At 40.2% G+C, this 24938-nt stretch overlaps 1 protein-coding gene across 1 annotated transcript in view; it reads left to right on the top strand.

Moving 5' to 3' along the window:
• Window positions 1–24938, top strand: part of MAP3K13 (mitogen-activated protein kinase kinase kinase 13) — an 81915-nt gene that overhangs the window by 10732 nt on the left and 46245 nt on the right. Inside the window, exon 3 of the mRNA XM_074912790.1 lies at window positions 18142–18287. The gene's annotated coding sequence lies outside the window, so the exon portion shown is untranslated. The remainder of the gene's footprint in view (window positions 1–18141; window positions 18288–24938) is intronic.

Raw genomic sequence — 24938 nt, 5'->3', positions numbered from 1 at the left:
GTGTTTTCCATGTATGTGGAAAAAATAACGGTTATTTTCCTGTACTGTGTTTGCAGTCTAAACATTCAAAACATGCTTGTAGATCTCGGAGTGCCATACTTTCTTCTACATTATGCATTCCTTATGTGTAAAGAGGCTGTGAATGGTTATGTATTTGTATAATGTTCTTCTGTTGTTTTTTGGAGGAAGCATATTTTAAGTGCAGTCTGTGGATTCTGCACAAGTAACTACTGTATATTAATTTCCAATATTAAAAAGTTTGTGTGATGTTTGAGTGATTGCAGAAGTCCGTCGTTAAACCACATGCTGTTCATGTGTGGATGAAGGATGTTTTGAAGGTAAAGATGTTATCTGTGAGCCTTTTTGTGGAAAAAAATCTGGAAATCTAGAGAATCTCAGAATTTGTTCTGCTGTGGTCTGTTCTTTTCTATTGATGTGGATGAACAGAAATAACCTCCTCTTCCTTTTGCTCTCTCCTCTTTCTTCTGCAACTTTAATCTGTGGAGAAAGATTGTGCAATAGGGTAAAGAGAGACGGAGAGTAAAAAGAGGATATTTTGCTGGTACAAGGCTTCTTTGTTCCCTGAGTTCAGGAAGAGCTGAGCTCCTGGTGATTTCATAAGCTCTCCTATTACCTGTTCACATACTGGTTAGTAAGCCTAAATGGATGGATCCTCCTCTCCAAGTCATTAAGTAAATATTAGGCAGTGGCTGGTATTCCTGATACTGTCTGCTCTGAGTACTTGCTCCTGGTTCTTGCTTATTGTTCGCTTGCTATTTTCTTAGCTGCTATCGCGAAGCCAGCAGATTTTGTCAGCACAGGGTCTTCTCACGGTGTGCAGTTGTAGAGAGACACTTCCACTGGAGCTAGTAGCTGTTCCAGCCTTGTTAGAAGAGATATTTTCAACGGTAGCTGGAAAATATTTGGAGATGTTTCCAGTAAAACAGTTGGTACTGATTCTTGGCTCAAAGCCTCCTCTTGATCAGAGGCAGCATTGTGGTTTGCCAGATGGCCTGCAAGCTGGGTCTGGTGCCTGTGCTGATTGCAATCCCTCCTGCGGGACAGGGCACCGGAGGAAGTGCATCTCTGGCCTCCCGTGGGAGCCCCAGAGCACACCGCGTCCTGAGCTGTTGCTTGAGCAGGAGGTTTCAGCAGTTCATTCCTGCTTGACTGGCTTTGAGGACAGCTGGCTGCTGCAGATAGGGCTTTAGGACTGGAGATCTGTGAGCTGTGCTTCTCTGGCAGCTGCTGCAGCCAAAGGGTGGATGAGTAATGATGATATATTGCTGTCTCCTTGAAGAGGAGATTTGCAGCTTGCGTGGTGGAACAAGGCATGTCAAGTGTTTGTGCTCACTGGGGGAGCCACTAGGGAGGGAATAGGGCATGCTATCCACCGGCCCACTCAGGTACCGTAAGACTGGCTCCCAGTGTGCACACACTGAGATATCGGATAACCACTGGGTTTTGCTGAGGCTCTGGATTTGTGTTTTTCGTGTGGATTAGACTGTAGCAGGCTTCTATCCTAAGTGTGATACCTTGGATAGGCGTAGGGGTCCCCGTTAGTTTCTCTCTCTTGTCTCTCTGTCCCTGATATATCATCACTTGTGGCCTTGGGGGATTTGAAAATGCCTCAGTGTTTCTGGATTAAATTCTTATCTCATTGGGAGAAAACTTGCCAGTTTAACGAAACTTGACTAAATATGGACAGTTTGAACCTTGGGCAAAGACTCACAGACTAGGTGATCCTGCCCAGCCAGAGTTAGTTGCCATCCTTACTTTCTCTGGGAGAGGAGATGCTTCTGGTGCTGGATGGCCGAGAGCATTCAGGGGAAGCTCTCCAGGCAACTAGAGACAAAAGCTGTGGAGGAGAACTGCCTAAACTTTTAGATACTGCTTTGCTTTTACTGATACTGTCTTCAGGGCATTGCTTATCCCCTTCTGCCAAGGGAAGCTCTTCCAGCCACCTCTAGAGATGCTTGAAGAAGTCCAACTAATCATGGGGTTATCTCTTTTTATTCTGGAGATCTTGAGGGTTTCATGTTATAAACTGGAAGCACAATAGATGCAACTCAGTTTGTGGTACAAATAGTGTAAGCAGCCTGAGACACACCAAGTTTCCTAGAGGAAGATTGAATTTATAGCTGTTGTCAATGTTAGCGTGGTGGATTTGACAGCTTGGTTGCTAGATGAACTTAGGCTTTTTTGGATGTTTCATTTGCTGTGTTGGGAACCATTTGTTCTGCTTCAACTGGATGTGAAATATTACCACTGGGGACTGATTCACTTAATGGCAAAGGAGGCTGTACTACCTGAGGCTTGCTGTTCTTAGAGCTGTTTTACACAGTCGCTGCACTGGAATTAACTTTCCATAAACAAAAAACTTCAGGAATTCCTGATCTGGGACCTCACTGTGTCAGAAGGAGACTGCAGCCCACTTTTGTTAGAGAATAAGTGTCCAGTCTGAAAGCCAAGTCACACTTTTCTTTTATTAAGATCTGCTATTAAGAAAACAATTTTTGCTAAGCAGAGCACATTAGGCTGTCAGTTAAGGGAATAAACTGTAAAAAACTTCAATCACTTTGGAGGGGAAGAGGACGTATTGCTTCAGATTCCTGTGGTGGTTTTTTCCAGCTTCCTGAGTAAAACAATTCTATTTTTATGGTATATTTTTCCTACATTTAAATATTGTGTGGATGTATTTTTAAAAATGTTTGATTACATTATGATTGTGTGTAATGATTAGATACTGATTAATATGAAAGAGGTGCAGCATTCAATTCATTGTAAATTTGCCAGGTAGCATCACGTGTCTGCGTGTTGCCTTATCAAATAGGAAGATACTGTTTCTCAAGCATGTTGCTCTTAACCATCTTGAAACAAAATTACATTTCTATTAAAATTATGTTTGCTCAGTGCTCCCAAGTAAAGGAAAAATTTAGTATTACTGATAAGGTCCATGGGAAACTTAGTTCATTTAGTACTTGAGCTGGTCTCCATTCTCTGGTGAGTGGGTGTTGCATTATCTGTTATTTTGAAATAGCTGTGTTTGGAAAGGTGCTCAACTCTTGTGTTCTGATGTCTGTTACCACAGTTTCTTTTTCCTTGAAATCTAAACACTATCTTTGAGTTGATGCATCTTTTTAATCTCAGGGAAAATGGAGCTCTGGTTTTATCTTTTTAATTTACACAACCTTGATAAAAGCAGACAGGTTATGCTGGAGTCAATTTGATGATAATAAATTCCTTCAGTTCTTCCTTAAGCCACAGTGAAAATGAAATAAGCTAAATTTCCTGGCAGATCTTCATGCCTTTTTGTCCAGTGCAGAAGAAAATTAAGGTATTTTGACCTTTCTCTGACATGTATAGTCAGTGAAGATGAGGGCAGAGAAAGGCTTTGTAAAAATAAATGAAGTCGTTACTGGTCTTTCTAAAATTGTTATTAAAGCACTTGAGTATGCTCCAATTAAAGTCACAGCCTGTGAAGGCAAGTGCAGGCAATCTCCGCTGCTATTTCATCTATCAACATGTTACTTGGTTTCAAGCTTTTGTTCCTGTCTTTGAAGCACTCTGTCACAGAGGTTTCAAGATGGTGGCTCTGAGCCTGTGCCATACACCTTATGGGCAGCTTTGTACTGCTCTTCACCTAGAACATGCTTGCACTGCCAGAAAATCAGCTGTGCCGAATCTCAACAGGGCTGTCTGAAATCAGGAGCACTGGTGGTTTGGGCATACCTGTGCCAGTGATATACACACACAGATCATAAAAAGGCTTCCAATAAACTGGAGGGTTTCAGACTTTAACACTGTGGTTATACCTTTGCAGATACAATTGCGTACCTTTTTGTGAGAGGATCATAATTCTTTGTGAAATGGTGTCTCCCGTAAACACTACTAGACACAATACTGCTGAGATTAAAAAAAACCTAAACCAAAACAATTAATAAAGCCCCCAAACTCCACCCATACCTCACACCCGCTTGCCGATCCAATGGATGTACCAGTGTTTTTTACTGTGTATTTGTTAATGGCAGGACAGGCTGGGGGGGAGCTTCAGTTGACAGTCCTTCTCTGTGTTGAAGTTGTGCTGACCTGGTCTTTATTACAGTAAGGGCTGTGAATTCGTTCTCTCAAAGGGGTCTTGTCATACTGACCATCTCCTCTACAACTTGTGGATGCAAACTGAAGCCTGATGCTGGCAGGTACCTCAAAGTGGTGGGGGAGTTGGGGGACACACAAGTGGCATCACGTGTATATGTATTTGCATTGTCCGTTGTAGCTGTTATTTATGAAGTGTAAACTGAGTGTGCATAGTTTACCACCCAAAAACTGGGTGTGGGTTGTGTGTAGGGGAAAACTTAATGTTGCAGTGGTAGCAGAGGATATTGTATTCTCAGTATGTGTAATTTCAGGTGTAATAGAACTCCTACTTATGCTTTGGTACATTCCTGCTTCTCCGCTGTATATTTTCTAGACAGCTGTGCTTGCACTGGCTGACTTATCTGAAAAGTGATTATACTGGTATCTTTATTTGCTCTGCTCCCTACTGATACCAGCCCTTGCCAGTGCTCTGTTTCCAGTGTCAGGATGGGCAAAGTGGAGACTGCAAAATGAGCTGGTGCTTAATTCCTTATTTGTGTATGGGGGAGTATTGTACACTGAGATGCTGAACAGTGTAACTTTGTGGCAAACTCGAATCATGGTTAGTTGTTTCAGGTGTAGGCGCCAGGAAATTCAATCCAGCCCTGCTTTTGCCTGACAGAAGAGTTTCAAAAGTTGGGTACTGTGACTCAAAGGAAAGGCTTTTCTGGATGCACTTTTCTAGAAAGTAATAATACATTTATCTAGCGTGTTGTCTCTTGCAGTTGAAATCATGGGCAGTTTATGGGAAGTGCCATCTAAAAAATGCAAGAGATTTGCTTTGTCTTAGTATATAAGAGAAAGCTTCACTTTGTTGTTTCTGCACCAGGAAATGGCAAGGCTCTGTAATGGAGTTCGTATATATGTCACTGCAGGTTTTCATTTTGGTTTACTCTGAAAAGAGCTCATATTTTCAGAGGTATGCATTTTCTAGTCTGAAAACTGCTACTGCTATAGATGAGTTGAACCAAATTGTTAATTGCATTGCTGTGAAAAATGGGGTTGTACACAAACACTTTGCATCCCTTAAAAAAAAGAGCTATGTTCATGCAATGGTATTGGGCATCGGATGATACAAAGTTAAGGTCAGATTTTGAGAACACTTTATCCTACCTACTTAAAAATTCCTCCCCTCCATTTCTGGGGAGGTGGATGTGCTAACCTAGATTAAAACAGGCCAAGGGAGCATCAGTGTAGCCACCTTTTGAATGTCAGCTCTTTCAGCTGCATGCCTAAACTAGTAGATACAATTCTACATTTTATTAGTGTGTAATATTTACTAGGACTTCTGTTCTTCAGTATTATATATGCTTCTGCATGTTGCTTGAAAAGATGGGGAAAAAATATTGCCTAAGAAAGAGTTATATTTTACTGTTGGATAGAAATTGGGACTTCTTGGAATGAATGCTGTTAAATGAACTTTTTTGCTATGTGTAGCAGTGAAGAGACTTTTCTGAATTTTATTAACACTGAAGCATTTTTATGCAAAAATAAAGTACATGTCTATAGCTGTATATATATATATATCCAGTAAAAATGGGCAATTTTATTAAACCATGAATTTAAGGGAGTGTTCGTATGGTTGCCTGGGGCTTCAGTATGATTTTTCAGTACTCTGGATGGCTAATACAGAATAGCCTGACTGCTAGGATGGAGAAGCCCAGAATAATTTTCCTTGTCCCAGTTAAGTCAAGAACTATTAGAGCGGTGGAAATAAGGTTTCAACAGGAGGGGAAAAAAGGGTGAGGGAAGTGTCAGCTCTCACTCTTGTGAGTGAGAGGGGATAGTACACAAATGTAGCAGAGTTTAGAATGGAAGAAGGGTGAGTAGCAGTTACCAGTAAAAACAGAAAATAGGCTACTGTTGCCAAAGCATGTAAGTGGATTAAGAATGATTTTCACTCTTCCTGGTGCTTTTAAAAAAACCCGAAAATGCAAACTGAGTGTTTACAGTAAGATGTGCAGGTCAAAGGAGTATGTGATTTTCTTTGACTTGCATGTTTGTCAAGAAAGGCTTCTTTCCTGTTATCAAGCCTGATGCTTGAGCCATTATGAGTCCTTTTTCTCCAACCTAGTACGACCAAATCACAATACACTGGCTACACAAGAGACCTACCATGATCCAATGGCTTTGCTTCTCATGATGCTCAGAGCAGGGAAGGCAAAGCAACTTAAGAAGCTCTAGTAGACCCCTTTCACTGTCTCGCTAATACTTAAATGTTTGGAGAAGTGACATCAATTACTTCTTAATGTACCTTTCTCACTTCCTTTTCCTAAGGTATTATATTTTTCTCCTGCCATGTCTTGAGATACTTGATTATGATAGTGCAATAGAAGTAAAATTTCTCAGCAACTTATTCAAGGACCAGGAGCATGAAAGGTGGGGTTTTGTGAGATGTATCTTTAACTTTCTCATTGTAACAACCTGTAGTGACTTACTGGGAGTTACTCAGTAAGCAGAATTTCTAGTCTCTTTTTGAAGTGTGAGTGTAATGATAACTGGAAGGAATGAAAGGGTGTAATGTAGAAGGCCAGGTATCAGACAACAGCCCCACATGTGGCTGCATATGCAAAGGCTGTTTGCTCAGTAGCTGAGACCAGTGGTCATTATGCTTCTTGGTGTCAGCCGCCTTATCCACGTCAACGATCAATAGACTGACTACCTGTTAGAAGAAATTATAGGGCTTTTCACTAAAGGAAAAGGTATTCTGCTCAACTCTCAAGGAACTCAGCACTGTGATGAGGATTTATCTTCAGGAATAATTTCTGGTAGTGGTGTATCTGTTCTCCCATCAGCACTCTGTATGGTTTCATGGGTAATCAGTAGCAATACTCTTCATGGTTAAACTCTTGCCTCTTACCTGTGCAGACTGTTGGTGTGTCAGGATTGACACAAAAAGGGACAAGGAGCCCAGCTGACATCTTCAGAAACCACCATACCTCATTCCATCAGTCAATGATTCCCTTTGACAAATGGGTTTTGAATGTAATAGTCCCGAGCAACTCATTTGCTTGTTCTATCCTACACTTACCCCATTTCAGGGATTTCCTGTGTCATGCTCTTACCAGAACAAGACTATGCACCAGAGTGTTTGGGCTTGCAGTAGGTATTTTAGAGCCTAGGGAACAGAATTCCACTGCCTGTGTTTCCTCATTCTGAACTGATGGTTGGTGTGGAGCATGAGAAACTGCTCTCATGCTTGGGTAAAGATACAGTCCTCTCACTCTCCCTGGTCTGCATTTTTCAGCATCAACTTTAGTTTCTGTCGTTCTCAGATTAAAATACATATCCTCCTGTGTAGTTGAGATTCGTTATCTGTACAACACATTGCTATTGAACTATTCAGAGCAATGAGTCTATTTCTGTAATGCCTCCCAATGAAGCATGTGGGAAGGAAGAGGTTTGATCAACCTGAGAAGATGACACAAGGCAAACCCAAAGGGGAGGCAAAAGTGAGCATTGTGTTCTTTTTTTCTCAGCAAGCTCTTCTAATGTGCTAAAGAAAATTGGCCTTCATGTCATCTCCGATGATTATATTCACAAAACCCAACCTAGAAAAATCATACCTGTATTAGGCACTAACCATCTACAGTCAAAGTCTTATTTTGTGCCTTTATCTTGATTACCTTTGTTACCCTGGGCACTTGGTGAAGAAAGCTGCATCATTCTGATTGCTTCATGTTTTCAAGATATTTTTTGATAGAAAATGTTTCTTGAGCTTCGTTCAGTCTCTGAAGTAGAATTTGGTCTTTCTGGGAATCATGTGAGATCAAGTGATTGCCTGGAGCAAGAGAATATGTGCTGAAGATGCAGTAGCAATGACCTTGATATCAAAGGCCACCTGCTATTGCTCTCCATCTCTTCATCCTTAAAGTTTACCAGGCTAAAAATTCAGATTGTCATCTTCCTATATAATGGCTAACAGTTCTTCAGCAGATGAACATGACAGTTTCTCCAGGATTATTTTGTGTTTATATCCCAGTTAGAATCTTCCTGTGGAAACCTCAGGTCTACCAAGTTGTCTTTTGGCCTTCTTTCTGGATGCTCCTTTTACTGTTTTCTTGGCTTTTCTGGGGACAGTCAACAAATATATGTCAGCATGTAGCTTTGACCTTCAGGTTGCAACCCAGCTTACACAGATAACCGGTAGGAGTAGAAAAGATACCCCACAATAGGACTTTAATAGTTTTGGGTTTTTTTTAAATTGTTTTATGTTGATAAATTATTTTTATATTGATAAATTAAATTGATATCAAATTTATATTGATAAATTTTGATAAATAGAAGCTTCAGCTTGTGTGAAGAATTTCTGATGAAAAACTTATTGAACTCTTGAACCCTTTCTGGTTAAAGAAGATTGGGAAAAATATCTGACAGGCTATATTGATGTGGCTGAACTTCACACACACACACACACGAGCATGGTTTAACCTGTATTTTCTGTTCATGGTGTCATTTTATTAACTGTGCTCAGTCAGAAATACATTTCTGGCAAACAGGGATTGTATTTTTGGATTGAACTTTATCAATGTTGTAAAAATGATAGAAAAATCTTGACTAGGATCACTGTCCATGTGCAGGCCTGCAGGCCTGTGATTCACTGCTGATGTTTTGGTCACATACTCTTGTGTGGTATTTCCTCACCTTTGAATCCGTGACATAAAAGACAGAGCACACCTTTTCAGTAATTTTGCTTTTCGGTAGCTTTAGTAGTTGATTATAGCTGGTCTTAAATATTTTTTCACTTTCAGCCTAAGCACAAACACAGTGGTCCCTTCAAGGCAATGTAGGTATTGTGGTATATGCAAGGTACAATAATTTTTTTGTTTGTTTTGTCTGCTGTTTGGCACAAGAGAGATTCCTCTAGCCCACAACTGCTGCCAACAATTAAAGATAGTTACCAGTTCCCAGCAGGAATAAATGTTTTCAGCCAATATTTACAGCCAGTTTTGTCCTGAAAGAATGGAGCTACTGCTGCTATTGTCAGCTGGAGATGTTAGGGAGGCTTGCTCTTGGCTCTTCAGTGAGGAATAAGGTGTAAAATATAGCTCAGGTGACGGCTGTTAGCTTTACTGGTTGCCCAGGTAACACTGCAGAAGGTTTTGCATAGTTATGTCTCAAACTACTTCATGCGTCTGTGCTTTCTGAGACAGAGGGTCCTGATCTGGGGAGTAACTATGGTCACCTTGATCCTGGTAAGGAAGGATCCTCCCTGTAGTTGAATGTCACAAAATGTGACTAAGACTGAATCTCCTGGAGATGTTTTGTGAGTCTGTCCATGGAATGCTTCCTTGGGGTGTTCTCCCTTCTGCAGCCTCTGTATAAGGGCAAGGTCATTAACCAGTGCTTGAGGAGAAACAGGATAACTGTTTCGTTTACTTGGTACCATCTGTCTTGTATTCAGAGTAAGAGAGAGTTTCCCATAAGAAAAAATAGCATGATTGTGTCACAGGAGATTGCAGTTACAGTAGAATCATATAATAATGTGTCAATGTCAATATTTAATGTTTTCCGTCATTTGAGTAGTGTGGCACACCAGCATTTTGGTCATCTGTATTGTTTTGCTACTGGATTTGGCTCCTTTCTCCAGAAGCCTGCAAAGGTCACCATTTTTCAAGGAGAACTGCCATGTGACATCAGCTTCTAGGAAGCTGAAAATTCAAAAGAGCCAGCAGTGAAAATTGAGGTCTTGCTTTATCAGTGATGATACCTTCCTATGTAAGGTGTATGTGGAAGACCCCAAGGTGCCCTCTTGGCTTTGCAAGTTTGTTGCCAGCAGCTAATTGCAGTGATGTGGGTGTACTTGCAACATTTAATTGTGTCCTTGTAGGTTAATTGAGGCTGTGATGTGGATTTCTGTTTCTTCTTCATTTTTTTTCACCACCTCAGGAGAGAAGAAAACTACTTACTGGAACTGCTTCTGAGACTCATGGTCACTTTCCGAAATATACTCCCAACCTTGAGGAGAGTGCAAAATATGAGAATGCTAGTATATGTGTTTTTTAATCTGTTCATACTTTTGAAAGAGAAAACCTATGTTCACTGATGACCTACATTTGTTGTGTGGAGGATTTCCAGAGGCTGGACAGATTTCAATAGACTCCGTAGCATTTGTCGTTTGCTATTTCCTAGCGTGCCAGTGTGTTCAGCTATATTAGGCTCTGATGCTGGGAGTGAGGAAAGCTAAGCAAAGGGCTTTCCTGCTCTTATTCGATGCTTGTCCATTCTGTACTTAGGGCTAGCTGGTTTGGGATAACTGACGTAATTTTAACAAAACGCGGTTATGCTGCTGAGGTGAAATCTGGGTTTAACTGAACCTTTGATTTTATGAAGCCATATTTCTCTTTAGGATTGGAGGCAGGGAAGAAGACTAGATATGCTAGTGGAGATGGCAGAGGAGAGAGAGGTAGCTGTATGAATTTCAGCAAATGGACACAGAAGCAGGAAAAATAATTGAGATGAGAAAGATATAAACAGGGAAGGGAAATAGGCTCCTCTCCGAAGGTGGAGGGGAAAGAAGAAGATAATAGCGATCAGGTGACAGTCTGTGGGAGGTAAGAGCAGGAAAGGGAAGAAAAATGGAGGTGGAGATCTCATAGGGGTCATGGAATGCATTAATTTCTTTTTTAGGATCATCTTGCATTTTAGGCAGGAAGAAACACTAATTGGCAACTTTTTCCCTCTTACAAATGTATTTAACCTGTCTGAGCTTACTGTTTGGAGTGGAATGGGAGTAACTTAAGGAAATGATGGGGAAGGGGTGATCCTTACTGATGGGTTTTATTTGCAAGGGAAATGACAGGAAGAAAATCAGCCCCTGTTTTAGGGAAAATGTTGCAAGAGGAACAGTTCCAAGTAGGTCCCTTTTCTGTTCTCAGGGCTCTGTGAATGAATTTTCTTCTGTATTTCCACATGTATCTTCATTCTCTGGTTCTACAGTTTCACAGTTTTCTTAGCAGGCAATGTGCGGCCTTTAATCAGAGATTTGCAGCGCTTGCTGTTTTCAAAGGTGCAGTGCAATAGCTCTTGTTCTCAGGTGATGTTATCCCCAGCACTGTGTCGAACTGTCAGAGCTGTGAAATTGAGGTGCTGCCTTCAGAGCTCTGTGTATGTTGCTAGCCCTTGTGCTGCTGCACTGTGCAGTAGTGAAGGGAAAGAACTGAGTAGGTTGCTGGCTGGTGCATGCTGCATCTGTAGTGCCAGGTATAAAAATCTCCCTGTTCTTTTTCTCCTATTTTATTTTTATACTTATGTTTTCACTTTGTGTCATTTAGAAATCAAAGCAGGGGTGTGCAGTTAAGCAGAAGAAGTATGCTTACTATGAAACTGCTGCCTTGCTCAAATTAAACATTTATGGGGCCAGAGACTCCTCACTGCTCCATCTCAAGTCTTTCGGCCTCCTACAGTGTGATGGTTCTTTTCTTTGCACTTTAACAGAGCTTCTGCAAGAAATACAGCAAAATTATGCTCCATTGGCTTCTCTCCCTTTCAGCTCATGTTTTCCTTTGTTTGTCGAGTTTGTTTTTTCCTTAACCATAGCTTATGGGGAGCAGCTGTTGGTATAAGTAATGCTTAATATTCCCTGTGAGTTAGAAGATTTCACCCCAGTCTGATGGGTGGTGGTCTGGCCTCAGTTATTTGTACCTTTTTCTGTTTTCAGCAGTCTATACCAAGGTGGTGTAATTAAGTAGGAGCTCCTTATTTCTCAAACCAGGCAACACAGTGCTGTAGTGTATTACTTACTGATGCTGTAAGCTATGTTGACTGACTTGGTTTCTGCAGAGAGTAGTCAGATACCTTCAAAGGCCTGGATCTTATCTGCAGGTTACTCTGTGGCCTGAAGCCTGGGCAATAGTTCTGTTTTGGGGTACACTGGGAGTAAAGATACCTTTTACAGAAAAGAGGTTTGTTTCTGAGTCTAGTCAGAGACTTTCACTGGACCTAAGGGATGTTGCAAATGCTCAATATTTCCTGCAAGAGCATGGTCTACTTCTTTGGTTTAACTTTTTTAGCTTAAAACAGTGTGGCATGGATGCTAAAAGCCCACGCTCCTAAAATAGATCAAGTAGAACAAGCACTTCACTGATGACTCCTCTTCAGGAGAGGAGAGGGAGAAGGTAACAGTGAACAGATGGCAGGTATTAGTCATATCACCTAATATATCTGAAGACCTCAGACACTATCGGCACAAAGGTGCTGGAGGAACCTGAAGGGCATGAGTCCTCCTAACAAACCAGACTGGATATTAGAGTTGCATAGGATACAGATACAGGGAACCTGAGAAAATGAGGGGACTTGCAGCCAAATGAGCTAAATCAAGAAAAGTATGCTTACAGCGGCTCAGAAAGTCCTGACCAGATCCTGAAACTACTTTTACTTGCCCAATTTGCAAAGCCATTCCCTCCTATGTTTGACAAGTCCCTCAGAGCATCACTTCTTGGAGCTTACATACTTACAATGAAGTTTCCTCTGCAGAATGGCCAAGTACCTCAGAAATAATGGAATTATTCTGATTTCAGTATCAGCTTGAATGGCGTTATTCTAGCTTTACTGTAATAAATGCAGTGCAGAAGTTGCTTAATCATTTCACATAGTATCTAACTTGCCAGTGTGCACCTTGCAGTCTCATTCGGCTAGCTCAGCATCCCCTCTCCAGGTTGCTAGTGTCTACGCATTGGCCCTGGCCCAGTTGGCAGTAAGTTCATAGGGGAGAGCCTCTGAGATGCTACTGCCTGCTGATTTGCTTGGGAACACATCGTGTAAATGAAATATAAAATATGTACAGTCATTTGTACTTAAGTGGCTTCCAGCAAACTTGACATCAGAGAGCAAGTAGTCCACTGAAGTACCTGCGGAGGCATCGTGGGAGAAGTGCATTGTTTCCAGTTGCTTGCTCTGATTGCATTGTTTGTAGAATCATTTGTTTTAAAACCAGTCTGTCCAAAAGGCAGCATGGCTGTGGGCACACTGGAGGATAGGAAGAGAAGGTGTAAATGTGGGCTCTTTTGACTTCCCTGTGCAGAGATGGGGTCATTAGGAATCACAGCACTGGTCTGATCTCCCCACAGAATGATTGTACCTTGATTTTTTTTCGTTAATTGTTTTGGGGGTTTTTTGTTTTGATTTAAAATCTTCAGCAACAAAGGCTGAATGTGCAGTCTCCTTTTTCTCTTCTTTTGTTTCATCTTTTTGGCATTCATTTATGAAGAGAACTGCTCTGCTGGAGATACTCCCATCATTTTTCTCACTTGTGCTCAGACCTCTGTGGAAGCCAAGCACCCTGTGGGCCTCTGAATTACAAGTACCGTTTTGGTGGCACCTTGCATATTCGGGCTTCAGCTATTGCCAAACAATGATTGTATGAAGTGAGTAAAGCACTTCTGTTCTGAACTCTGCTGATACGTAAGGGGTTAAACAAAGCTCTGTTTATTAATGTTGATACTTTAAATTGTGCCAGAATGCTTTGAAAATGTGACAGGACAGGGCAGCAGGCAGTAAACACCGTTAAATGACAATACTGTTCAATATTTGCTGTTAATTGAGAGAGGCAGCAGCTGCTGGTATGCAGCTTCAGCCAGGATGAATTAGTAATGAGTCCGTAACTCTGGGTTTTTTTCTGTTTTAAAGTTGCATCAGCCCTTTACGGTTCTGTAGCATGCATGCAACAGAAATAAAAAAAATCATAGCAGTCCCTAAATTTAAGATTTTATTTTGGTTTTGTTTTCCAGTGAGTTGTCATGGAGCTGTGGTGTCAAGTGATAAATTTGGCAACAGTAATAAAATTGCCTTGTATTTAAGGACCAAACTTAAAGATTTTGGGTTAGCTTTTCCATCCTGTATGGCAGACAGCACGAACGTAGCAGGCAAAGCAAGCTCCTCCTTTGAAAGAAAGCACTTTTGTTGCTTTCGCTGGCTTCCAAAGACATTTTCAGTTACAGTGTCTTTGAACAGGAGTTTTGGTTTAACTTTCTTTGCTGGACTGTACTGCAGGTTGTGGTGTATGAAAAATAGTTCTGGCCCTTGCTGGAGGGACCTGCTGCAGCAGGAGAGGGAACACTAATTCAACATTTTCCTTATGTTTTCTTTGCACTTTTGCCATGCAAATGTGTTGAGTTTAACCTTTGAAAACTTGCTGATAAGCTGTTATCAGCCAGCGGTTAAAATAACAAATCCTCCCACCTTGCTGAGTTGGGGTAGAAACTTCCCAAGGCTTCAAGGCCTGGGTGTTGTACAGGATCAGCATTAATCCAGGCAGAGCAACCAAACTGGGGACAAAGTTTGCTCTCTGCCACAGCTGCTGCTTTCATGCTGTTTATGCAACCCTCCCTGTAAGTATTTATTTTGCACAAAGCATCTGATTTTGAACTATAGGTATGATCGTGAGAGTGCAAAACCGTGTTGTAGTGGTTAGCAGCATCTTTAACAGACCTTAAGCTGGTCACAGGAAATTAAATTCTAGCTCTGTTGAAAACAATGCTAACAGTCTTATTGATTTCAGTACAGCTTGGCTTTCACCACAAGTAGAAGAATTTAGAAGCAAATAATGTTTTGTTTGTTCAGTTCTTTAAACAAAATCCATCTGCCCGGGGTTAGCGTTTGAATCCAAATACTTAGAATTCTGCTGGTATTTTGTTGGAATGAGAAATACTAGAATGAAAGAATTCCTTAGGTCCACGATAATTATGTTAGAGGAAAAAAATCCAATCAGCAGGTATGTTTTGTAACCTTGTTTTCAGTTTGTATGATTTCTGTATTACGTACAATTGGGTTTTATATTTGTTCTATTTGCATTAACAGTGGGTAAGTGCATTTATGCATTCTTAAGAGTTTAAATCTCTGATATACCATGCTGTCTTCTGTATTGGCTTATAGATGCATAAAATTTTTCAGGTTGAATCTGGAAGGCAGGTGTTAAAAGCCAACAGAATACTGTAAAGAGGTGGTGGTAAATGGAAGTGGGGGAAGAGCTAAATTAATCTGGTGGTAAAAGTCCTTCAGCCCCAGAAGTCCTTTCTTATTCTAGGATACTGACAATTACTACCTTTTGCTAGCAGTTATTAAATTATGTTTTAAAATCTGTCCTTAGAAAGCTGTATTTTTTCATGTGAAATTCAATAATTTATTCCAATGGCATTCTGCCAACTTTGGGCATCTAGCGTCTCACGCTTTTTATGAACATCTTTCCAATTTTATGTGCTGTTTTTCTATATATGTGAATTATGTTTAAAACTATAATGTAATCACATACAGTCTTTTTTGATTCTCTTAAGCTTGTATTATTGTTACATCTCTAGTATCTACTAACAATGTTTGTTTTTTAAACAAGAAAATAAACCTTGTTGTGTTTACACGTACCATTCCTGTCTTAAAACAGTGGTAAAAATTGTAGTTACTGTCTTTTTGGGCTTTTTTAATTGAATGAATAGAACCATATAATTTTCTTGTAAACAGAGGCAAATATTTACATTTTTAATATTAAAAAAGTATACACTCTGAAGTTTGTCTAATAAGCCTGTTAAAATGTATGTATGTTTGCTCTGGTTTTTATCTTAAAGCATTCCTCCTTACCTCTGTTGAAGGAGTTATTAACTGCTTAGTAAACTTGCTCTCAGCAGTGTGCTAATTAGGAATTATATACCTATGTGGTATGTTCCCTATTTCTAGAAGGTTTTTTGCTAGGTGTTTGATCTGTAACAAGGTGTATACATGTTCATCTGCTTTGGAGTGGTCAAGTGTCTGCCCTTCTAAGGGATTTGGATGCCATGTCTCACTCTTGCTTGTGTTGTGTCCCCATCTTGCTCTCGGGACATGTCCTTTTGGCCATGAGTTGCTTTTGTAAAACCACTTGGGCAACAGCTCCTACTAGAATAATGCTGGTATTGATGCCCAGTTGTTTCAACTTGAGGTAGCGTACAGCAGAGCTCTGCTGACTTCTCTGATTTGGGGATTTTATTTTTCTCTGCAAACTGTTGAGTAAGATGGGAGAAGTCCTCCACGAGGAGCATTGCCACTTGCTTAAATAACACTGTGAAAGCACAGCAAGAGGCTTTGGTGCACGGGTAGATTTACCTTCTGCTGCTGGTGGTGGAGGGGTGTAAATGGGGGAACAGGTTTAATGCAGTTGTGTGCCAATATCAATGTATTGCCTCCAGGAAGGTGACTGACCTGGAAATAAGTCTGTAAATGAATAGTTAATGCAGGGCTGGTACAGGGCAACAGTGGTTCCAAATTGGTACTTCCTTGTGCAGGAATATTGCTGTATCATTCTTCTCCTTTCTATTGCCCAAATATAGCCTCTGAGTGTAGCCTAACCTGACTTCACAAACCTTCTCTTATTGGGAATTACCTTTCCTGGTTTTGTGACAAATTAGAGAAGGTAAGGAGCGAACAAATGCAGTGCTAAAATGAAATGACAGTGGCAACAAGAATTATAGTGTTGTTAGTGAAGAACCAGCAAATGTCTGCCAAATTGAGCTATTAGTGCTGAGAGCTGGTTTTGCACTTGGTTTTGCTGTTCCTTAGTTAGTAGTTTTTAAGGCATACTCAATAGAAATCATTCAGTTTCCATGATTGTGTAAACTGTTTTTCTCAAATACAAGATTTTCATGTTTGTTTCCTGTAACACAGTGTAACTGCTATTCTGTTAAGTTGTATGTGTAATTGTAATGACCACAGCTGTCCTCTTGAGATTGTTTTTCTGGTGTTACCATCAGAAGTGATTGTTTCAGAATATGTGACTGCCAGTAATTAAATGTGCGATAATAAAAATACCAGAAAAAGTTGTGAAGAGTGTGGAGTGAATTGTTCTGTGGGAGGGACTCCTCAAAAACAAACAGGTCCTGCTGATAGTCATTGCTGTCTCCTATACAAGAGTGCTGGTGGCACCTTCTTTCTTGCTGAGGATTGTTGTTATAGATCTCATATTGTGTTTCCTACATAATTTAAAAAATAATTCTGAAAGTTAGTCTTGGGTTAAATTGAAGTATGCAGTTTTGACGTGGGAGGGGAATACATGATGCTTATTCCTACTTCTTCAAAAATTAGGAATATGCTGAACTTCCCAAACTTTGGGAGTGGTTTAGAGACCATCTGAATTGTATGTGGTACATAACATCAGGGAGATGGTACCAATGTTTTTGTAAGGCCACATAGCTTTTGTTGTTTGAAGCATCTTAATTCTGGCAGGATAGTTGTGCTGGTATTACTGAATTGCTTCTTCAATGTTGTAGTAGCCTTGTTGTGTCTGTAATGATTAAGGATATAAGGAAGAGAGTGTTTGCAGGTAGATTTAATCTGTTTTTAAGGCCAAGTAGTGTTTGCATTAAAGGCTAGTATTAGCCAGTTCTGTATTTTCAAGGTATTGGTTATCTTCAGTTTTAGGAAGAACTGGGCTGAGTCTTGCAGCCTTTTGATTTTTGTGGGGCTGGAAGAAGATGCAGTAGGCTCAGGATTGGACGTCTCAGTATTTGTTGTCTCTTTGCTTGCAAGTATGTGGTAGCAGAAGGAATAATGGTATTACGAGTTGTATATATATGTAGGAGAACTGTAATAACTCAGGCTTTTCCTAAAATTCACTTAAAATTAAAAAAAAACAACAAATAACTTGTTTAGTTATAAAATTAAGCTTAAAAATCATTAATAGATTACTTTGAAGTATGTTATTTTAAAGTCTAATACAATCCTGAATGTTGTAATTTTGTAATATGGAAAACCGTGAGCTCTTTTACTGGAGCTGCTTGCTTAATTTAGATTAAAATTGTACCATAAAAGGATTATAGACTATGCCTGTGCTAAGAAAGGATGTATAAAATTTGTTGAGGTCTTTTTCTACTCTCTGATTCTTTCTGAAAGTGCATACTTAATTTTGGATATTTTCTGCTGCATTTAAATGTGCCACGTAACATCAGGATGTGCTAATGGGATGTTTTGGACTGATCTTGGTGGCATTTATTTATATACATTTTTATTCAGTAGGATTTTGAGTTTTCTTGTTGTTCTTTCTAGAGAGAAGAATTCAGTGCAGGACTGTCCTATATGTTACTCATGGTGCAACTTCAGAGAACAGCTTGATTTATCTGACTTGAAGAGGAGGCACATGTGCAGTAAGCCAAGAGGACATGGGCTTTCAGCGCATCTGGAAAAATGATCAGGTATCAGCAGTTGTTGCCTTTTAAACCATAGTAGAAGTCAGAAACTTGGGGAGGTGTGAAACAATAATGTACCCACTCCTGCAATTGTCCTTAAATTTTGGGTATGTTTTCCCTTCAGTGGTAGGAATGAGGTAGGTTTACCTTCTTGTTTTATGTTGTGTCCATAGCTGTTTCACTGCTGAACTTGCTCACTTTCAGTAGCTGGGTTGCAGACACCAAATGGGATCCAGCTCAGATGTGAGTGAATAGAAAGGGACAGGTACCAAAGGGGTGTTTACATAGGCTGAGTTGAAGTTAATCTTACGAGTGTTTAGATTTTTCAAATATAACTTCAACTGTGAAAGCATTTGAATCTGTTAATTCAGGTTTATTCATTTTGTGAGGGGATAACTTTGATACAGTATTTTTCTATTGTTTTAAGTACTTTTTTCATTGTACTTACTCTGGTGATTGGCTGGAGAATGCAGACATCCTCACAGGAATCCAGACTGTTGTAGTTGGAGTAGAGACACCAGCAAAGTTCCAGAAAATACAGAGTTGTCATTCATTTCGAAATCTGAGCAGGTTACAGGTTCAGTAATGTAAGAACTAGGTGTTGTTAGCTCTTTGTTTTCAAGCAGCTATTCATAATTTCTAAAATAATGTCAAATGTCTGAAGTAGTTTCCAACTTTACTACTGGAGGTAATGGCTCTGCATAGGTGCTTGAATTAGCTGTCTCACTTGTTGCTGATTCTGTGTCTGGTGTCTGTTGCCACGGGTAGCGCAGAGCTTGTGCATCTCTGGTGTCCTGCCTCTGATATTTCCCTTTGGGAAATATAAGCCATCATCAGGGACTTGCTTTAGCAAGCTCACAGCCCATTTTGTTATAGCAAAGGGGGATTCATTAAAAAGTAGCTTGGCACTTCTGCGGTAGACAGCATTTGTTTGTTTTGTACTTCTGTTCACAGTTGTGCTGCTTGTCTTTGAGAAGACGGAGCCTGCATCACGGAGGAGGTGACTGCTGTCTGGGAGCAGCCGGGTTCAGCTCAGGGAGAAAAGCTTTGGGAGGCTGAGCCGGGCAGGGGGAGGAGGAAGGAGTGAGAGATGCAGTAGGCAGCCAGGAGCCCGCAGCTTGTGCAAGGGAGACTGAAGTTACACTGAGAAGCAGTCAGTCCTCAGAGGTGGTGAGAAACTGCCCAGGGGACCAGGCAGCACTGGGCAGAGTTTGCTGCAGTTTGGACATAGAGGGCTAAATGGAAGCCTGGAAACGAGGCACAGCAGGCAGGGAGGGTTGTATATAAACGCTTCCTATTTCTAGTCTGACTGACCTCGTCTCTCTTAATTTCCCTTACTCAAAGCATTCTAGTTCATATTCTAAGAAAACTTAGCTTTGCTTTTTCTTCAGGGAGCTTCAGCTCTGTGAGACAAATGTCTGTGTATTTGGCAAAGAGCTCTGACTGAAAAGGAGTCCAGTCTCAGGCAGATCCTGTTGACTAATTACAATTTCATTATCTGAGGAGTGGCATAAGAACAGTTTTGGACATGATAGGGAGACCACTTAGGACACAGGGTTAGGAGCTTTAATATGGCTTTTGGTCTTCAAGTGTACTGTTCTTCCCCTCTGTCCTCAAAGTGAGTCTTTATGGTCTGTTATCAATTCTGAAATGTGATGTAAATGGCAGAAAGTTTCTTTTTTTGTCTTATTCTCTAGTCTTCTAATGCATCTGTGTGAGCCTGCAATATTTTTTTGTAATGTATATTGCCTTCGATGTTAGCATGATACTTAATCTCTTTCGGATATTGCTATTCCTAAGAATATATTATCTGTTGAATCTGTGTTATATATGCAGTTTTCTAGTTTAACTGCACCTATTTTATGTATTAAAAATGAAATGGTAAAGCATGTATGTTACCAAGCATGCATGTATCTATGAAGAACTGAAAAGGAGCAAATTGTATAAAACTTCTATTATAATCTTTTGGGAATTAAGTTTAGAAGAATTAAAAAAAAAAATAAATTATTGTTTTCTTTATAGATGCTAGGTGAAAAATCACTTATTCTTGTTTCTCTAACTGAAAAATTAAGTGAAGTTTTCTTCAGTTAGTGAATAGATATATGCATAATGCAAGAAAACATTTACTTGCTTCAGTTGAGACTGAAAGTGATTTTGTTCTATACATTTTCTTTAAGTTTGCATGATCTCTGTCATAGGGAGATACTTCATGCAGAGAAAGCTACAGATACGTAAGTTTTAGGAGGTGCCTGAGCTGCCTCTGAGTGGCATTGCAGGGAGATGTGAGATGGAACTACATTTTGGGATTCATTTCTTAATATAAAAGCTGTCAATTTTTACCCGTTCTATGAGGAGTGGTGGGTGCTGTAGAGGCAGAGCATCCATATATTTAGACTCTAGCTGTCTCTCGTTATGAGTTACAATTAAGGTGAAGTATTTTACTGAAGAATTAAATTCTCCCTTGATTTGAACCTGGTTTCATCTCAATGAAAACAATTAGTTGCATGAACTACCCTGTCCTTGCTTCATCAATGACCATTTATCAGTTGCTTCATCAACATTGCTACTTCTTATTTACTTTTTTTTTTTCATTTAATAGACAAGACACTCTATATTGGAGTGCTATATATATGTAGCAGCAGTGTAATAGAGGTGGCTTAAGTATAGAAAGTACAGCTCATAAGGGGGACTATGACATTTGTAGATGGCATGTAAAGGGAGAGCAAGTGAACCAGCATGCTTCTAATCCTGTCATCTGTCATGTTTTTTTTCCCTCCAGTATATTATATCTTTTGTGAAAAGTATACAAGCACTTTCTGTAAACCTCTCCTTACTTATAAGGGGGAAAGTGGAGTTTGAGCAGGCTCACATCTCTGTGTTTGAAAGGAAGTGCAGTCACCTTTTTTACTGTGCTCATGGAGGGCTATCTTGTGAAAGAGTTGTCCTGGAAGGTCCCAGGGTTAATGCTTCAGATGGCATATTTTTGGCTATCATTCTTTTCCTTTTAGTCATGACTTGAATTTACTAACATGGTGCTTATTTTCCCTGGATGGGTAAATCTTGTGTAATACAAAGTTGATGGTTTGATTGAGTTGGAGTATTAGGACATTGACTAACTTTTATGTGCCCTTTTGGTGAAGGCTGTTTAGTTTTTGGTTGTCTCTTAAGGCCAGCTCTATGACTTGATTCAGAAAGGAAGTATTTGGTATGCATCGCCTGAGAGTGCCCTTCTTTGGGGTGCCTTCTACATCATACTGCATTGTCCAATATTGTGCTTGAAAACAAGGATCCAAATCACCCCTGCTGACAAGGTTAATGTTCTCAATCTAAATGTTCTGGGCCTAAAAGCTGTTAATCATGATTGTAACTATTTAAAGTGTTGTCATAACTCTTCATGAAGTGAGTAATTCTGTGTCGTGATACCTCAGATCAAGAGGACTCTTCTAGGGTCTGCATTTAGCAGTGGGGGAACAGAAGTCGTCTCTTGGGAGAGAGGAAAAGAAAAAGCAGTAAGCTCTGAAGCAAAAGCTACTGATAGCTTCATGACTGATGCTAGTCTGGGAGGAAGATGCTGAGCAGGTTTTATTTGTCTTGAGAATATTTACATAGGGCTGATCCACTATTCTTGAAGGAACTTTATCACAGTACTACAGAGAAAACTGAGTACTAAATATAGTGCCTTATTCTGGCTGTCTCTGACTTACAAATGCTTGAATTCTGCTGTTTTAATGGGCTTTCAGCAGTTTCGTACTGTTTTTTTGGTAGAAATCTGAGTAATATTCCTCAGAGTGGTTGTGTAACAGTAGCGAGGATGGAAAGATTTAATTTGGCAAGGCCTCATGCTGCAAAAGATCAGTTAATTTTTTAGCTTCTGGTCTGGCTGCAAAAGCTTTCAGTACTTCAGTATCTTCATAGGAGAGGCTTGAAAGGTTCCAAAAGATCCTCTTGACCCTTTGCATCAAAGCATCATCACTATTACTGGATAATTCTTGTGAGACATTTTTTTGTTCCTTTACCTTCTAATATAGGAGGCAACATGACTTCCTTAGGCTGGTGCTTCACTATGTTTACCATTTAGAAAGGTTCTTCTAGTGACCTAAGTAAATTTTTCTTGTTGCAGTTTGAGCCTGTTACTTTTTATACTCACCGTAGATGTGGGGAATAGTTTTCCTCTTCCTTTGCAGAAACTGTTTCTATATTTAAAAGAAATCTTAGCTTCTCTTTTTTACTCCGTTCAGACTGAGCAACCTCAATGAGTTAGCTCACTCATCCCTCGTAGCTCATCTTGCTGTCTTTTCTTTTAGTTCTGGCATGCTTTCTCTCTTTCTTGACAAGCCTGACCCAAAAAAGGACTTTAGCAGAGGCTTTGTCAAAACTGAGTAGATTGGGAATTTGTGTTCCTGTCAGTGGATAAAGTTGCTTTGTTTGTGACAACTTGGTATTTATAATTTGTGCTCAGGCTGTGATCCTCTCTATCCTGAATCCTTATCTACAGAACAGCTGCTCAGCAGTTGTTTCTATATTTGTGCAGGTGATTTTTTTTCCTCTGAAAAAAAAAATTGTCCTTCAGGAGTTGTACTGCATTTTTTTAATCACTTCTCCAATTTCATTAATTCCTCCCTGCAATAGCTTCCCATTTATACATGCCTTTTTCTGTGAATATGCCTTTTTGAGGGAATAACATAAATCACAGGACTCTTCTTTCCACATGGCAGTAATACTGAAGCTTCATTGTCAGGTCTCTCACTTCTTTTGCAGGCTTCTAACCTGCAAGAGGAAAGATGACTGTGGCTCAGTTGGCTTTAAAAGTGTCCCTTATAACTGCTAATTACATGTACTTATTTTTACTTCTTTTTGCAGTATCCCACTGCTGGCAATTCTATTAGAGTTAATTATTGTTATGGAAGACTTCATTTTGACATGTTCTCTGGGAGGAATGTTATTTTGTGACTGCTTCCCTGAACAAATACATCTGCTTTTCTCACATGGCCTCTGCTCAGGCTTTCTGCAAATGATTTCCAGAGGAAAAAAACAGCAAATAAGCACATTTTCATCTCTTCACTCTACTCCTGACTTATCTGTATTCAGGCTGACTTCCTGTTTGTTCATCCTCTCCTTGATAATTTTGCAACCCATTGTCTGATTTCAGCCACATGTTAGAGATGGAGGTATTAAGACAGTGAAATTCCTACACGTTTTGTACAAACAGATGGGCAGCTTGGAAAGAGATAAATGTAAGTGCCCTCACATACCCCTGACTAAGGGAAAGGATGTGGCCTGAGTCCATGTAGTTTCAGGTGGCAGAGAGTTCCCCCAAGGTGGAAGACCTTAGCTAGCAGCTTCCCCAGACACAAGGGTGGTGTCTTTGTGCACGTTCTACTTCACGTGTCTCCTCTGTGTTTCCTGCCAGCTGGCCATGACAACGGTAAATCTGGGAAGACTGTTGTTCACTTGCTGCATTAACTGCCTTTTTAGCAGCAAGGAAATGGGCTCTAATGTCTCTTATGTAGCAATGTTTTCTTTCCTGATGGAGTTCCAGAGCTTTTTCCTTATGTCTGAGGAACTGGGCTGTCTTCCTTCAGGAAGATAAAAATCTGCAGACGTAGTCTTTTGAACTTCCCCAGCCTCATCAGTGCATGTTCCTAATGTTGTAGTAGCATGCTTTCTTCTAAAACTTCACAGACTTTTCTCATGATGAAGAACCTAAAAGGCAGGATCATCTAGAAAGAGTAGACTTACTGGGAAAACCACATAGAAACTCCTTGAAAAAGAATCCGTACCAGCCTCAGGCTTAAACAAAGGAAGACAATGCATTTTGTCTTGTCAATGTCTTTTAGTGCCTTTAGTGTCTTTTTTTTTTTTTTTTTTTTAAGTTCCTGGAGTGTTGTTTGAAGGTAATACAAGGTTAAAGAAAGTCATCATATAGTCTTAGGTACTACCCATCATATCTTGAAGAGCACACTCAGTCAAAAAATCAACTGGATGGAAGATGGTTTTGCTGTAAGAAGCCTCACTTTGTTACCAAAGTTGGTAGCACTTTCATTTGAAGACTACTGTGGTGGTACAAATGTCTGTGAGTTTGTTTGAATAGGTTTTGGGTAGACACTTAACAATATGGTAGCTTTCTCTCCGGGTATTATGTATCTGAGTTTGTAGCCCTCTCCAGTTCTCTGCTTTCATTTTTAAACAGACCTAAACATCTCACGGTGGCCCTAATGATGCTGTGTTGTGAGCAGAAGCAGCTCTGATGTTTCTCATCTGAGAGAGTCTGAGCCTTGTTCCAGGGATAGCCCTATTGCCTGTGTAGCAGCAACTTGTTCACCAAAGTGTACACCTTATAGCTTTATCCTGCCCCAGAGGCAACCCTTCAGTTGGGGTGGGGCTCATCTTCCAGCTACAGGCTCTGGGTTGTGGTGGCTCAGCAGTTGCCACAAGAGCAGAGGGGCAGGAACTGGGCCTGAAATCACTGTGGCTGTCCTGCTGTAAACAGACTCCCTTTCAAAACAGGGCTTGTAATTAGGGCCCTGACTCAAACTGCAGCTCACCTGTTGTCATGGAATTGCACGTGTCCCACTTCTGGGCTTTTTCTCTTTGGATGACTTTTTTCCCTTTGGTCACACTTCTTGACTCCTAGCTTTTGGTGCTGGTCCTGTCAAA

Source organism: Athene noctua, chromosome 8 (assembly GCF_965140245.1).
Source record: "Athene noctua chromosome 8, bAthNoc1.hap1.1, whole genome shotgun sequence".
NCBI lineage: Eukaryota > Metazoa > Chordata > Aves > Strigiformes > Strigidae > Athene > Athene noctua.
This window is presented reverse-complemented; position numbering and strand designations above follow the sequence as displayed.